The sequence below is a fragment of the Ictalurus furcatus genome, chromosome 19, assembly GCF_023375685.1.
Source record: "Ictalurus furcatus strain D&B chromosome 19, Billie_1.0, whole genome shotgun sequence".
Taxonomy (NCBI): Eukaryota; Metazoa; Chordata; class Actinopteri; order Siluriformes; family Ictaluridae; genus Ictalurus; species Ictalurus furcatus.
This window is the reverse complement of record NC_071273.1, coordinates 989,706-1,003,652: the sequence shown is the minus strand read 5'-3', so window position 1 is coordinate 1,003,652 and position 13,947 is coordinate 989,706. Positions and strand designations below refer to the sequence as shown.

At 40.4% G+C, this 13,947-nt stretch overlaps 1 protein-coding gene across 2 annotated transcripts in view; it reads left to right on the top strand.

Annotated features, from left to right (window-relative positions):
• Positions 1 to 381: 381 nt before the first annotated feature.
• Positions 382 to 13,947, top strand: part of LOC128623034 (NACHT, LRR and PYD domains-containing protein 12-like) — a 393,909-nt gene continuing 380,343 nt past the window's right edge. The window contains exon 1 of one of the 2 annotated variants that reach the window (XM_053649880.1): positions 382 to 560. The gene's annotated coding sequence lies outside the window, so the exon portion shown is untranslated. The remainder of the gene's footprint in view (positions 561 to 13,947) is intronic. The other variant, XM_053649879.1, reaches the window with a different exon arrangement.

Genomic DNA, 13,947 nt, shown 5'->3' with positions numbered 1-13,947 from the left:
TAATTTAAATTTTGTCCTGTGCCCTGTTTTGTCATTTATGCACATGCCGGGCCACATATTTATTGAATTAAAAGTTGGAGGAACAGTTTATTTTAGTAAAGAATGTATTCTCTGGATTATAAATTGTAGCTGATTGTTTTGGTTGTGAATAACAATAATTTACATGTAACTTTTTGAGCTACTGAAGACAGAAATCTGAATGTGAAACTAACTTTACTGCAGTCTCTTTCCTATGCAAGTGCACTACTGAGAGTATGTTGCACTGTATGTAATTTAAGTGAACTAGAATATCAGGAAAACACCATACTGATGAATTTTCAACAAAGGGATAGATTACCGGAGTTTAGGTTTGTGAGTCAGCTCCCAATGTTCACTAAAAGATTCAATTCAAAGAGTTGACTCATTCCCGAACAATTCATTGCCTGTAATGAATCCACCTTCCTAAAGTGAAAGTGTTTCTACCTCAGCCTGGACTCCATTTTGTGAAACGGTTGGAAAAGTAAAGAAAAAAGGCAGAAACAACGTTATTAATGCCACTCAACAAGGACTGTTGACTAAAGGTGAGTAATTTCTTTATTCTAAACAACTTTATATAAGAAGCATGCAGATATATTGTAAAAAAGGAAATCTGCGGCAGGTACAACATTACCTGTAAAACAGGTTTTTATGGCATATGTACTGTATAGACCTTTCAACTTCCTCTCTTCAATTTATCATGAATTAAACTTTCAGAATGTTTGGGGAATGTAGTTTTATCAGTGTGGAACAAACAATGTGTTTTAAAATATATTTCATCATGTTCCTCTCAGTTGCAGTCTGGAAGCACAAGTCATGGTGTGTTTATAGGCTGTAAACAGGTGTTGTATGGAGTGAAATCAGAGTCAGTAGAACCTGAACCGGAATTTGTAATATTTGGAGAAAGAAAAGGGCACATTCAAGCAGTGAAAATTGAGGTTAATATAATGTTATCAGTTTAGAATTCAATGAGTGGAAAAAAAAAACTAACACAGAACAATTCGAACAAAACATCTAGGGTACTCAGAAAGACTCTAATAGAACTCAATCCTGGCCAATCATAACACACCTATGAGCTCATAGAGGCAGAGCTTCATTTATAAGTCATATTTATGGAGCAGCATGGGGTCAGTCAGAGGAGCAGCTCAGTGGCATTTTCACAGTTTTAAGTTGCTTGTGCTGCATTTTCTTGATAGAAAATCAAATTAAATAAGAATGTTGCTGTTTAATTTGCTGTCATTATAAGAGATGAAAAAATGGCTTGATTTCTTGTAGACTTGTTTTTCATCAGCAAATCCAGCCATGTTTTAAAACAGAGGCATTAAGACTTTTTCCTGCCATGAGCCCCACCTACCATTTTTTTGTAAAATGCAGTGAAAAAGTGGAAAAAGACCAGGTGACTTTTTTTTCAAATCTTCAACTGTACAGTTTGGGTGAGTCTGTGCCCACGATAGTCTCAGATTCTTGTTTTTGGCTGACGGGCGTAGAACCAAATGTGGTCTTCTGCTGTTGTAGCCCATCCACCTCAAGGTTCGATGTTCTATGCATGCTGAAATGCTTTTCTGCTCACCACAGTTGTAAAGAATGAATACGAGTTACTATGAGTTACAGCTTGAAACAATGTCAATTTTCCTCTGATCTCTCTTATCAACAAGGTGTTTCCACCCACAAAACTATCACCTAGTGTTTTTTTGTTTTTGGCACCATTCTGTGTAAATTCTAGAGACAGTTGTGTGTGAAATTCTCAGGATCAGCAGTTTCTAAAATACTTAAACCAGCCCATCTGGCACCATCAACAGTACCACAGTAAAAAAGTGACGGATCATTATTTTTTCCCCATTCTGATGTTTGTTGTGAACATTAACTGAAGTTCTTTACTGCATGATCATCTGCATGATTTTATACATTGTGCTACTGCCACATGATTAATTAAATGCATGAAGTGAATATTAATTTTGTAAGGAATAAATGATTTTGAAAATTTGGATACAGCTTACCTTCCATCTTTACCTGTTTGTCTGCATCCACTATTCTGTACTGCTTCTGAACATGTCGTGCAGACATGACATCACGTGTGGGAGGGGCAATGCAAATCTTCCACCTGAAGCCATTCAGTCTGAAGCCTTTTCAACTGATGGTTTTTCTTGGAGGCTGTTTTGCCTGATGCCTTTATGTTTGAATCCATTTCACCTGATGCCTCATACCAACTGTATGAGACCTGACTCCTGATATAGTTTTTCCTGAGTACTGAAGCCTTTTATTCTGAAACATTGTTATTTTGTCATATGGCTGAGACTTGATGCTGAGGTCTGAGGATTTCTTAATATGTACATGCCTGGACAAAGCCCAAAATGGCAAATGGCACCCTACACTCTTCCATAAGTGGGTCTAAAAAGATCCATAGTAGAATCAATGTGTAAAAAGGTGTGGTACTTCTTTTGGAAGGTCATGTGGATAATTAGCGAGTATTGTTGAGCCCCTAGGAAACAAGGTGGAGCTGAGAGGCAGAAGGGAGGAGAGACCTACCATACCTCTATGCACCGGAAAAAAGAGAAAATATAGAATGCAATAATCATAAAAAAAAAAACAGACAAAAAGGGGAAAAGGTAAGGGGAGTAAGTATTTATAATCACGAACACCAATCATATGAGCATTGAAGAAGTCTTAGTGGAAATTCACAGTATAGTCATTCCAGACAACTCTGAGGCGTAATTATTATTGAGTTGATCGGTAAACAGGGTGTGGGTCACGAGGTACAGCCTCAGGAAAATACCAAATTGATATATTTTGGTGATAAGCCACATAATAAGTAACCTAGGAGTAACCAGGGAGTAGACGTGATTCACAGAGTATGGAGTCTCCGATAGAGATAATAATAAGGAGATTCGGAATTCGATGGAGTAGGATGCGAAGTTGGAGGCTCCTGCTGATTTCGATTAAAATTGTAATTAATTAGTGCTTTTCGGTCATATAATATATTTTGACTTATTCTACTCTGTTTCCTTGTTTGCAATTTTAACTTTGTGGTACGTTAAAATGTCTGGAAAGAACACAAAAACCCGTGGTAGCATTCAGACATGACTGAGGCCAAGTGTGAGCGCCACAAGCGAGTCCCCTTGTCCCCCTGAATCCACATCGCCGAGCGGTGACCCTGACTTTGCCACACTCAGGCTTGAGCTGCTGGCTTTACTGAGGAAGGACATAGAAGTTCTAGCTCTAGAAGCTCCAGGAGACTCTCGGGGGTGCGCTGTCTACTATCCAGCTTGACCTGCAGGCCGTGAAGACACAGCTGGCTAGTGATAAAGTTTCTACCGAGGCTACCATATCAACACTGAAAGGTACTGTTGGGAAATGCAGCATGCTGTCTCCGGTTGCACCGATGACATAGTTCATATGAAGACTACTGTCGAGTCTCTCACTGCGACCGTGACTCAATTAGAGAATAAATGTGAGGATTTGGAGTCGAGGTCACGGCGCAACAACGTTAGGATAGTGGGAGTTCCAGAGGGCCCTGACACCTGTATAACTGCTTTTGTAGCGGCCTTGTTAAAAGAAGCGTTTGGTCTGGAGAAGGAGCCGGTTTTGGACCGGTCCCACCGAACCCTTCAGCCGAAGCCCAAGCCTGGTGAATGACCACGAGCTATTGTGTGCAGATTCCACTTTCACAGTGACTGTGTTGACATTTTACGCCATGCGAGAGAGCTCCAGTGGATTAAAGTGAAGGATTTGACCATCTCAGTTTTCCCTGAATACACAGCCAAGACAGCCCGGGCCCGGGCCGCGTTTAACGAAGTTCGGCGTCAACTTCGTGGTATTGAGGGCACTCGCTATGGAATACTTCACCCAGCTCGGCTTCGCATTACATAAAACGGTTTTCAGAAGGACTTTATTTCACCGTAGGAATCAGGAGACTATGTTAAACTCTTGATATCGGGGTGAACTGCATCACCTACATAGCGGAGACTTTTTGCTCTTCTTTTATTTTTATTTTTTGCACTCGGCCTTCCAGCTCTACAGAATTCGGATTCTTATTGAAGATATTGTCGTTGCATTACTCCACCTAGATTTTGTGGACTCACTCCTCTTAAAATTTACTTCTGTATTAATGTGCTTCTCTGTTTTGATGCTCTGACCGGGTTAGAGTTTCTGTTTATTTAATTTTATCAGTGTTATCTCCTCGGCTTTACGTCCTACACTGTTATATTATTTGTTACAAGTCTTTAAAAGGTAAGGACATTATATTTATTGTGTGCAGACTGTTTATCAGTCTTGGTAATTTTGTTGGTTAGTTCAGCTTACTCTCCGAGTTGTTTTCACATTGTGGACAACGTTCGGTTTCTGTAGGATACTGCTGTCTCATTTGTTTATGGAGACTTTGGATGTGGGAATTTGGAGGATTGTGAGAGTAAGCAGAACATGCCAATGCTTTGAAGGATGTAATGTTATTTAATTGCAAATCTGTTTTTAGAGGATTTAAACCTAACATGGTGAACAAATTATATTATAGAATTCAGGCAGTCTTACTGGGGTTATCTCATACAGTGTAGCAAGTAATAATCTGGAAAGACCTTTGTAATATCACAGTCTAAATCTGGATTTAAAGAGAAGCAAATTAGTAAATGAATCACTTGAAAATGAATCACTTGAAAATGAATCACTTGAAAATGAATCATACGTAAATGAATCATACGTAAATGAATCACATGTAAATGAATCACATGTAAATGAACCATATGAAAATGAATAAATAAATTAAAGACAGAGATATTAATAAGGAAACATAAAAAAGATGAAAAGTATATAAGGCATTGTTGCAAAAAATGCCATGACAAGACAGCTGGAGAGTTGCAACGGCCAACAGAGGGAACATTTGATGAATGCATGTGCAAAAAGATGAAGCAGAGGTTATCTTGCTGTAATGAGAAGAAAAAGGGAGAAAAAGCCAAGGCCAAGCTAGAGAAAAAGGAGGAAATAGTAGGGTGGTTTGAGCTAGAAGGAAATATGGATAGGAAAAGGAAAGAACAAGCAAGGAAAGAGCAGGAGAAGAAACAGGAGCATGCTAAAGAGATGGAAGTTAAGGAACAGAAAGAGAAACTGAAAAAATGTGAGGGGGAGAGTGAAAAGTCAGAAAAGGATAGGGAGAAAGGGACAGCACCACCATAATAATAATAATAAACTTTATTTTATAAAGCAGCTTCTCAAAGTGCTGTACACAAAATAAGCAGTACACAGAAAAATAAAACATAAAAGTTAATAAGAAAAACATTATTATTATTATTATTATTATTATTAATAATAATAATAATAATAATAATAATAATAATAATAATAATAATAAAGTAGACATCAGCAGTCAAATGCAAGTTTTAAAAAAGTGTGTCTTTAGTTGAGCTTTAGAAATGCCAAAGGTCTGAGCTTCCCTGATTTCAGGAAGAAGAGAGTTCCAAAGTGAAGGAGCGTAGACAGAAAAAGCCAAGTCACCCATAGATTTTAAGCGTGTTTGTGGAATAGTTAACAGATTACACTGTGAGGAGTGTAGTCTGTGATTTGGGGTGTAAGGGATTAATAAACTAGATAAGTATTGCGGAGCCAAGCCATGTAATGCTCTGTATGTCAACATCATGATCTTAAAATCGACACTGAACCTGATGGGGATGCCAGTGTAAGGACTCCAAAACATGAGTAATGTTCACATTTCCTGGTTCCTGTCAGGATCCTGGCGGCAGAGTTTTGTACATATTGCAATTCATTGATTGTGGATTTAGAAACTCTGGCTAATTAGTTTTTACAGGAATTCAGCCGAGTGACAACAAATGAGTATCAGCTTTTCAGCCACAGAGAATTTCAGCATTGGGTGCAGTCTAGCAATATTTCTGAGGTAAAAAAAAGGATGCTTTAACAGTGCTCTGAACAAAAGAATCAAATGTAAGGCTGGGATAGAAAATTACTCCAAGGTTCTTCATTTTACTTCGAGTCTCTAGAACAGAGCCATCAACAAACAGAGACAGTGGACCAGCTTTGAGAATTTGATGACGGGAACCCATAAGCATAACTTCGGTTTTCCCGCTATTCAGGCACAGAAAATTATTGTTCATCCATGTTTATATCTCAGAAATACAGTCAGAAAGACAAAAAAAAACAAACTTTTTTTTGTCTTTTCACCAGATTTTGAGTGAATGTAGATTTGGATATCATCATAAAAGTGATAATGGAGGCCGAGCGATCGCAGCAGATGTTCAAGTGGAAATAGATAAATATTGAAAAGTAAAGGGCCTAATACTAAATCCTGAGGAACACCAGTGAGCACAGAGCTAATGTCAGACCTGTAACCACCCACAGAAATAGACTGGGAACGGTCAGTAAAATAGGATTTAAACCAGTTTAAAACTGTCCCAGACACACCAAAAACACTTTGAAGGCAGGTAAGTAAAAGAGCATGATCCACAGTATTGAAAGCAGCTCTAAGATCAAGAAGAATAAGAATGGAAGTAGAGCCAGAATCAGAGGCCATCAACAAGTCATTGGTAACTTTGACCAATGCCGTTTCAGTACTGTGAAATTTACGAAAACCTGACTGAAGGGGTTCAAAGAGGTTATTAATCATAAAATGATTACATAGACATTTGCCTCACACCTCCAGGGTTGGGGGTTCGATTCCCACCGTGGCCCTGTGTGTGTGGAGTTTGCATGTTCTCCCCGTGCTGCGGGGGTTTCCTCTGGGTACTCTGGTTTCCTCCCCCAGTCCAAAGACATGCATTGTAGGCTTATTGGCATGCCCAAAGTGTCTGTAGTGAATGAATGGGTGTGTGAATGTGTATGTGATTGTGCCCAGTGATGGATTGGCACCCTGTCCAGGGTGTACCCCTCCTTGTGCCTGATACTCCCTGGGATAGGCTCCAGGTTTCCCCGTGACCCTGAAAAGGATAAAGCGGTATAGAAGATGGATTTATGGATGATTACATAGTTGAGAGGCAACAAAATGCTCAAGCATTCTTGCCCAAAATGGAAGATTTGAGATGGGACAAAAATTGTTAAAAACATCCACGGCAACATTTTCTTTCTTTCGTACAGGTGTAACAGCAGCAGTCTTTAGTACTGCTGGAATGACCCCAGTCTGCAATGATTCATTTATAATGCTGAGGATGATAGGGCACCAAACATCGAAGCATGATTTAAATAGGTTTGTGGGGATTGGATCCAGCAAGCAAGTGGTTGATATCATGCTGGATAACTCCCTTGTGAGAGCCTCAGAATCAAGCAGTGAGAAATGAGTGAAAGAAACACCAGTAAACCCAGATGGACGAAGGAGTGAAGAGGCAGAGTCAGGTGTAACAGAAATTTCTTTGCGAACATTACCAATCTTAGAATTAAAAAACTGTAGAAAAGAATTACATAGCTGCTGAGAAACAGGCAAGGTGGTAACAGCATTAACTTGAAGCAATCTGTTTATGGTTTGGAACAAGTGTCTGGGATTATTTTGATTGTTTCCAATAGCCTGAGAGAAGTAAGATGAATTTCCGGCTCCATTAGTGCTCGGTAATCACCCAGAAGATCCTTCCATGCTTGTTAGTAGACATTCAGTCTGGTAAGGCGCCATTTGCCTTTCTAGAGCACAGATTGTCATTATACCAGGGAGCAGAGCGGGCGAATGTGATATTACGTGACATTAGGAGATCAAAAGAGTCTAGGTTAGTAGCAAGAGCAAAATTTAACTGCAGAACTTTCTCCTCCAGCGATAAGGGATGTAGATCGCTTAAGGTGGAAACAACAGAATTGGAGAAAACTGTCTGATCAATAGACTTCCACTTCTGGAAGGTTACTGTTCGGCTGGTAGGCTCACTTGGATGATACAGTTCCAGATTAAAAAAAGACAGCTGAATGGTCTGACGGTCCAATGTCAACAGATGAAAACTGCGATACAAATGAGCCATTTGCAATCACGATATCCAGGGTGTGGCCCTTGTTATGTGTCAGGTCAGTTACAAACTGTGTGAAATTAGTGACAGAAATGCCTTAGCCGCTACAGAGTCGCTCTGATCCACTTGAATGTTAAAGTCTCTCACAATTACAATTCCGTCAAGCTTCATTCTCAACACTGACAGGAAGTCCGCAAACTCTGACATAAAAGCTGCATGTGTCTTAGCCTTAGGTGGTTTATAGACTGTAGCAATGATGGTAGCTATAGGAGCAGAAATACTCAAGACCAGGCATTCAAATGATGAAAACTGGGGAACGGACACAGACCTTATGTTGAATATCAGGTTATAAACCACAATAATGCCTCCGCCTCTGCCAGATAGCTTCGGGAGGTCAAATACTCCAAAGCCCACTGGAGTGATCTGGTTTAACAGGAGTCCATAATTTTCTTTATGGCAGGTTTCTGGTAAAAATAAGAAGTCCAGCTTTTTATCTGTAATAAAATCCGATAAAAGCAGCACCTTGTTATTCACGGACTGCGCATTGAATAATGCAGCGTAACCCAGGCTCTGAAGCGGAGATGACGGTGGTTTAATCTCCACACGGGGAACCGATATTAAATTACTGTGATCAACACCAGTAAGAAGCAGATTTTTGGTCTTACGTCGATAGATAGGGACAAAGACGTTAGGAGAGGATGAGTCAGCAATACTGCACCTCAAACCCCGATGGATATAGGGTTTAGGACGTAGCAATCCAACATTTCGATAGAGTTTGTAAAAGTCTTTACTCTGAAATGTTGTAGTACCCTGTTGCAGTACATGGAAGACCTTCTGCTCTGAAGCCCAACCAAAGAACAGTGTCAGGAAGTCTCGGTAAAGGTGTTAACCTTTCGTTATACTAGCCGAAAACGGCCACAAAGTGAATAGAAAAACACTCCAGTTTCGTAAACCTAAAGTAGAGTATTTGGGACATGTCCTAGAAGGGGCAAGCCTCAAAATTTCACTAAGCATGTGGAAGCCATTAAGAAAGTGCCCCGACTGCAAACCATATGACAAATGCTAGCATTCTTAGGAATGGCAGGTTTTAGCCGACAATGGGTCTGTGACTTTGCGCAAATAGTTTAACCTCTCTGTGATTTAATCAAAAGCGCAAACCAAACGCAGCCGAATGCTCCTCTTACCTGGGCCCCTGGGGCATTAGCTGCATTTGAATCACTCAAATCCACATTGACATCAGCGCCTGCATTAGCAAACCCTGATTATGGTAAACCCTTTCACTTGTATATTTCAGAAAAACGGAGCTTTGCATCTGCTGTATTGACACAAAAACAACAAGGTGTAGGTAAACAACCTATAGTGTACTACAATACTGCATTGGATAACACTGAGAAGGGAATGCCACCGTGTTATCATGCCTTGGCGGCTGCCGCATTTGCATACCAAAAGGTATCCTCAATTATGATGGGGCATCCAGTCACGCACATATGCATTTACACAACACATGCATTGCATTCATTATTGACAAGTCAGTCATTCATCATTACCAAATCGCGACGTACAGGGTACAATGTTATTCTTGAGGAAAATCAGGGAGGTTTGGTGGTCCCCCTACATAGTAGCATGATTAATAAGGCACTAAATCAATGCAAGACATGCCTACGACACAACGTCCGCAAAAGCTTTACAGCACCTATAGGGCACATTCCAGAATCAAGGGGTCCATTCAGGGACATAATTATGGAGTTTGTGGATAGGGGCGGTAACAATCGGAAGGAGGGTAAGAGATACATATTGGTGGTAGAAGACCGCCTCAGTCGTTGGGTGGAAGCTATTGCAACGGCCAATCAGGAGGTGTTAACAGTGGCTAAGTTTCTATGTAGGGAAGTTATTCCACGATTTGGAGTCCCGGATTTTATCAGCTCAGACAATGCTCCACATTTTGTTAATCATGTTATCAAGACTGTAGCTAAGGCTTTGTGTATGGAACGTGTGGGGTGTGTGTACCATCCACAGTCACAGGGAGTGGTGGAAAGGTCTAATGGAATAATAAAAAAAAACAAGGTTACAAAGATCTGTGAAAGCTAACAGCTTAACTGGGTTCAAGCATTGCCACTAGCCCTAATGAAAATGCGGTCTCAGACTAACCATACTGCTCTTCTAACCCCACACGAGATGATGACAGGCCGCCCTATGCCTATGGTGTTTACTCTGGGTTCCTACAAGGGTCCACCTCTTGAACAACTAGAGGGCAAAATGCAGGAATATGTGCGCCACCTAACCCCAATCCACAGGTATTTGTATTCGTAGGTGCACGAGGCAATCCATGGTGAAGATGTCACCACACCAGAAAGACTGGTGGAACCAGGGGACTACAAGTACATGCACATGTTCAAAAGGAAGCACTTCAATGACCCTCAAAAAGAAGGGCCATTCATGGTGGTTGCAGCAACTCCAACTGCAGTAAAAGTTTAAGGCAAAGAGCATTGGTACCACCTAAACCACTGCAGCCGTGGGGCGGGAAAAGGCAGACTTTTGCGACCTACTGAGGACAGGGAAGATAGGCTCCAGCATCCCAATCAAGGAGGGAGAGGTAGACTCCTGCATCCCGCCAGAGAAGCAGATGGTACACACTCTGTAGATAATCAGAAAACCTAGACTTTGCAAGTGACAGCGTTCCGGACGACCCCCATTCAGGTCCATCCCACAGAACATGTGGACAAGTTCAGAGAAGGGGAGAGCACAGAGCACGCCGACAGGCAGCAAGTGACAGTGACAACCCTACAAGCACGCCAGGTGGTAGCACTCCAGAACACGGACCATTGATGATTCCATGCGAAGACTCATGGGTAGTACCAAACGTGGCTGACATACCACCTGAGGAAGTCCCTGCACCTCCAGCACCTATTCCAGACCCAGACCAGATTCCTGTGGCCTCTTTCATACTTGATGACGAGACTGGGGAGGGAGTGGTGCAGTTGTTAGAGGATGACCGTCACCTGTACAAGCAGCCATATGGGACTCTAAATCTGAGAGATCTTGACATCCTTGCTTATTTCCAGCATCCTCAACAGCACCTGAACTCTGTCCCGGTCATAGATATACCATGGTCGAAGTGACGGCTTCTCAAGCCAATTTCCTGCCCGAGATCACTGACACGGACAACCATGTTCTGCTCATGCCCGAGTCTGCTGACACAGCCAATCATGCTCTGCTTACACCTGAGTCTGGTGATACAATCAACAGAGTTCAGCCTGCAGAGTCGATGGAGAATGACGCTCAGCCTCTCTGTATGACTGAGGACGCCGCTCAGCATCCCTATACAGCTGAGGACGTAAATATATTTATATATTTATAAATATATTCAGTAAATATATTTCCAATGAGGCTATTCACATGAAATATTCACTAGACATCAGTATTGTACCACTGTATATATAAATAAAATAAATTTCAAATTTCTATAAAATAGGAACATTGCAAATAAGAATTGAATCAAACCACAAAATCAGTGCCAAGATCATAAAAGATGCACTTCAACATTACAAATTAACCACTTGCTAGTGGAACAGTAGTATAACAATTGGGAGGCCCGTTTTACACTGTTAGCTGATTTTTCAAACATTGAATTTTGGGTGCCAGCTTACTTCCCAGGTTGAGAATTACCTGCTGACTAAAGTGGAAACTGTTTTTCATACACTTAGGATAGTTCAAGTACAGGGCATAAATCAGTCTGAAAAGAACACAGAAGGCGTGAGGCAGGTCGGCCAGTTCATCCATCACCAAACTCCCTTCCAAGACAATGCTCACTTTGAATGGGTTTAATTCAATTAAATTCAATTCAATTTTATTTGTATAGCGCTTTTTACAATAGACATTGTCTCAAAGCAGCTTTACAGAAATATCAACATGGTATACAGATATTAAAGGTGTGAATTTATCCCAACTGAGCAAGCCACTGAGTGGCGACGGTGGCAAGGAAAAACTCCCTAAGATGTTTTAAGAGGAAGAAACCTCGAGAGGAACCCGACTCAGAAGGGAACCCATCCTCATCTGGGTAACAACAGATAGTGTGAAAAAGTTCATTATGGATTTATATGAAGTCTGTATGGCCTTAGGAGCAGCCGTAGTCCCAGCAGTCTGGAATTAGAGAAGATTTGAGCTCCATCCAGAGGCAGAAAGGATCTGGATCTCTAGTATCTCCATAAATTCGTGTGGGGCTCGGCGAAAGGAGAGAGGGAGAAAAAAGATTATTATGACTGCGAAGTAGTAGAACAGAATCTAGTCAGGGTAGGCTTGAGTTTAGCTGAGGACTTTCTGATTCGAAACAGGATCCCCACTGGAGTTTGACTGTTGAGTCCTTGTAAGTTACATCCTAACAGAGAAAGAAACAGATTGACGAAAAAATGTCTGCTGAACTCGCTGGGAGAAACAAGTGGGAGAAAATGTCCAAAATTGTTTAAAACAATGTTTTTCACTGTTCAAAAATGAACAGATGAAAAAATGTCGGCGAGTTCAAGTTGGCTCGTATCCACCGTGTGCGAGTGGAAATACTAGCTAGTTAAAAGCTGAAAACAATGTTTTTTTTTTTTGTTTTTTGTTTTTTTTTTTACTACTCACAAACAGCACCTCGATTTGGGAAAAAAAAAAACAATAAAAATTAACAGGAAAAAAAAAAAAGTCTGCCAAACTCACCTGGCAGGGATTCAAGCAGGAGAAAACATCCAAAATGGTTTCAAACAATATTTTTCATAGTTAAAATGAACAGACGAAAAAATGTCCACTGAACTCGCTTAGTTCAAGCAGGAGAAAATATCCAAAATTGTTTCAAACTGTATTTTTTATTACTCACAAAAAGCCTCTCAATGGAAAATAGAAACAAGAAAAACTGGCTAAAACATACTGTTGGCTCAAATTTAGCCTATTACCCAAAAACACTTAAAATTCAACTTAGAAGCCTATACTCACATCTACCTCTGAGCCCAGTTGGAGATAGAAAAAAACACCAGCCGTGAGTGAGAAGAAGCAAGGGTCCAGCTTTATTGGTTCCGTTCCACCACACGAGATCCACACCGATGAGAATTCTCAGAAGTGATCTGATACCCTGAGCTTAAGCTCCAGTATTTATACTGTATTTACACAGTAACTAACCCATAGGTTTCAAGAAGACTATGATATCACTACCAATATGGTTAAAAAAGAGCTCATCTACCTTACTCTTATGTTCAAGAAAAGGGCTATTCCACTTACACATAGAATCAAAACCAGGGGTTTTCAAATTACACATAGAATCAAAACCAGGGGTTTTCAAATTACACAGAGAATCAGAACCAAGGGATTTCGACTAACCCAGAGAATCAAAACCAAGGGATTTGAATAACCCGTAAAATCAGAAAGTGGAGAGACAAAACAATCTAGAGTGACCTTGGTCCTAATATTCTCTCGCCGCGGGTGGTGGGGGGGGGGATCAGCTTGACTCAGCCACCCTTATAAATGGCTCCTCATGGTTCTCTCTTAAAATTAAGGCCTTCCTTGCGAGCCTGCATTTCTAGTTTATAATTTATTTTCATATTTGCTCTATATCTCGATTTTATATATAGTTATACTGCTTGAAAACTGGTTTACTGTACTTCCTACTTCATAATATCATTATATTACCCTTCTACTGTCCTACATATCCTATTATTCTGTTTTTTATAGAGTATATATATTATTATTATTATAAGATATTACCCTTATAATATCTTAATATTCCTTTTTATTATTCTTATAAAGTTATAGTAGTATGTGAGAGAGAGAGAGAGAGAGAGAGAGAGAAAGACAGCGAGAGAGAGAGAGTGTGTGCGTGTGTTATGTCTACATGGCCGCCCTTGACTGTACGAGAGTGTGTGTGTGTGTGTGTGTGTGTGTGTGTGTGTGTTTTAGCACTCCTCAGCTCATATACTTCTTTTTGACTTTTTTGACTAATAAACCATAGTGTATTACTCTTAAAGATCTAAGATCTTTAAAGTGGGAA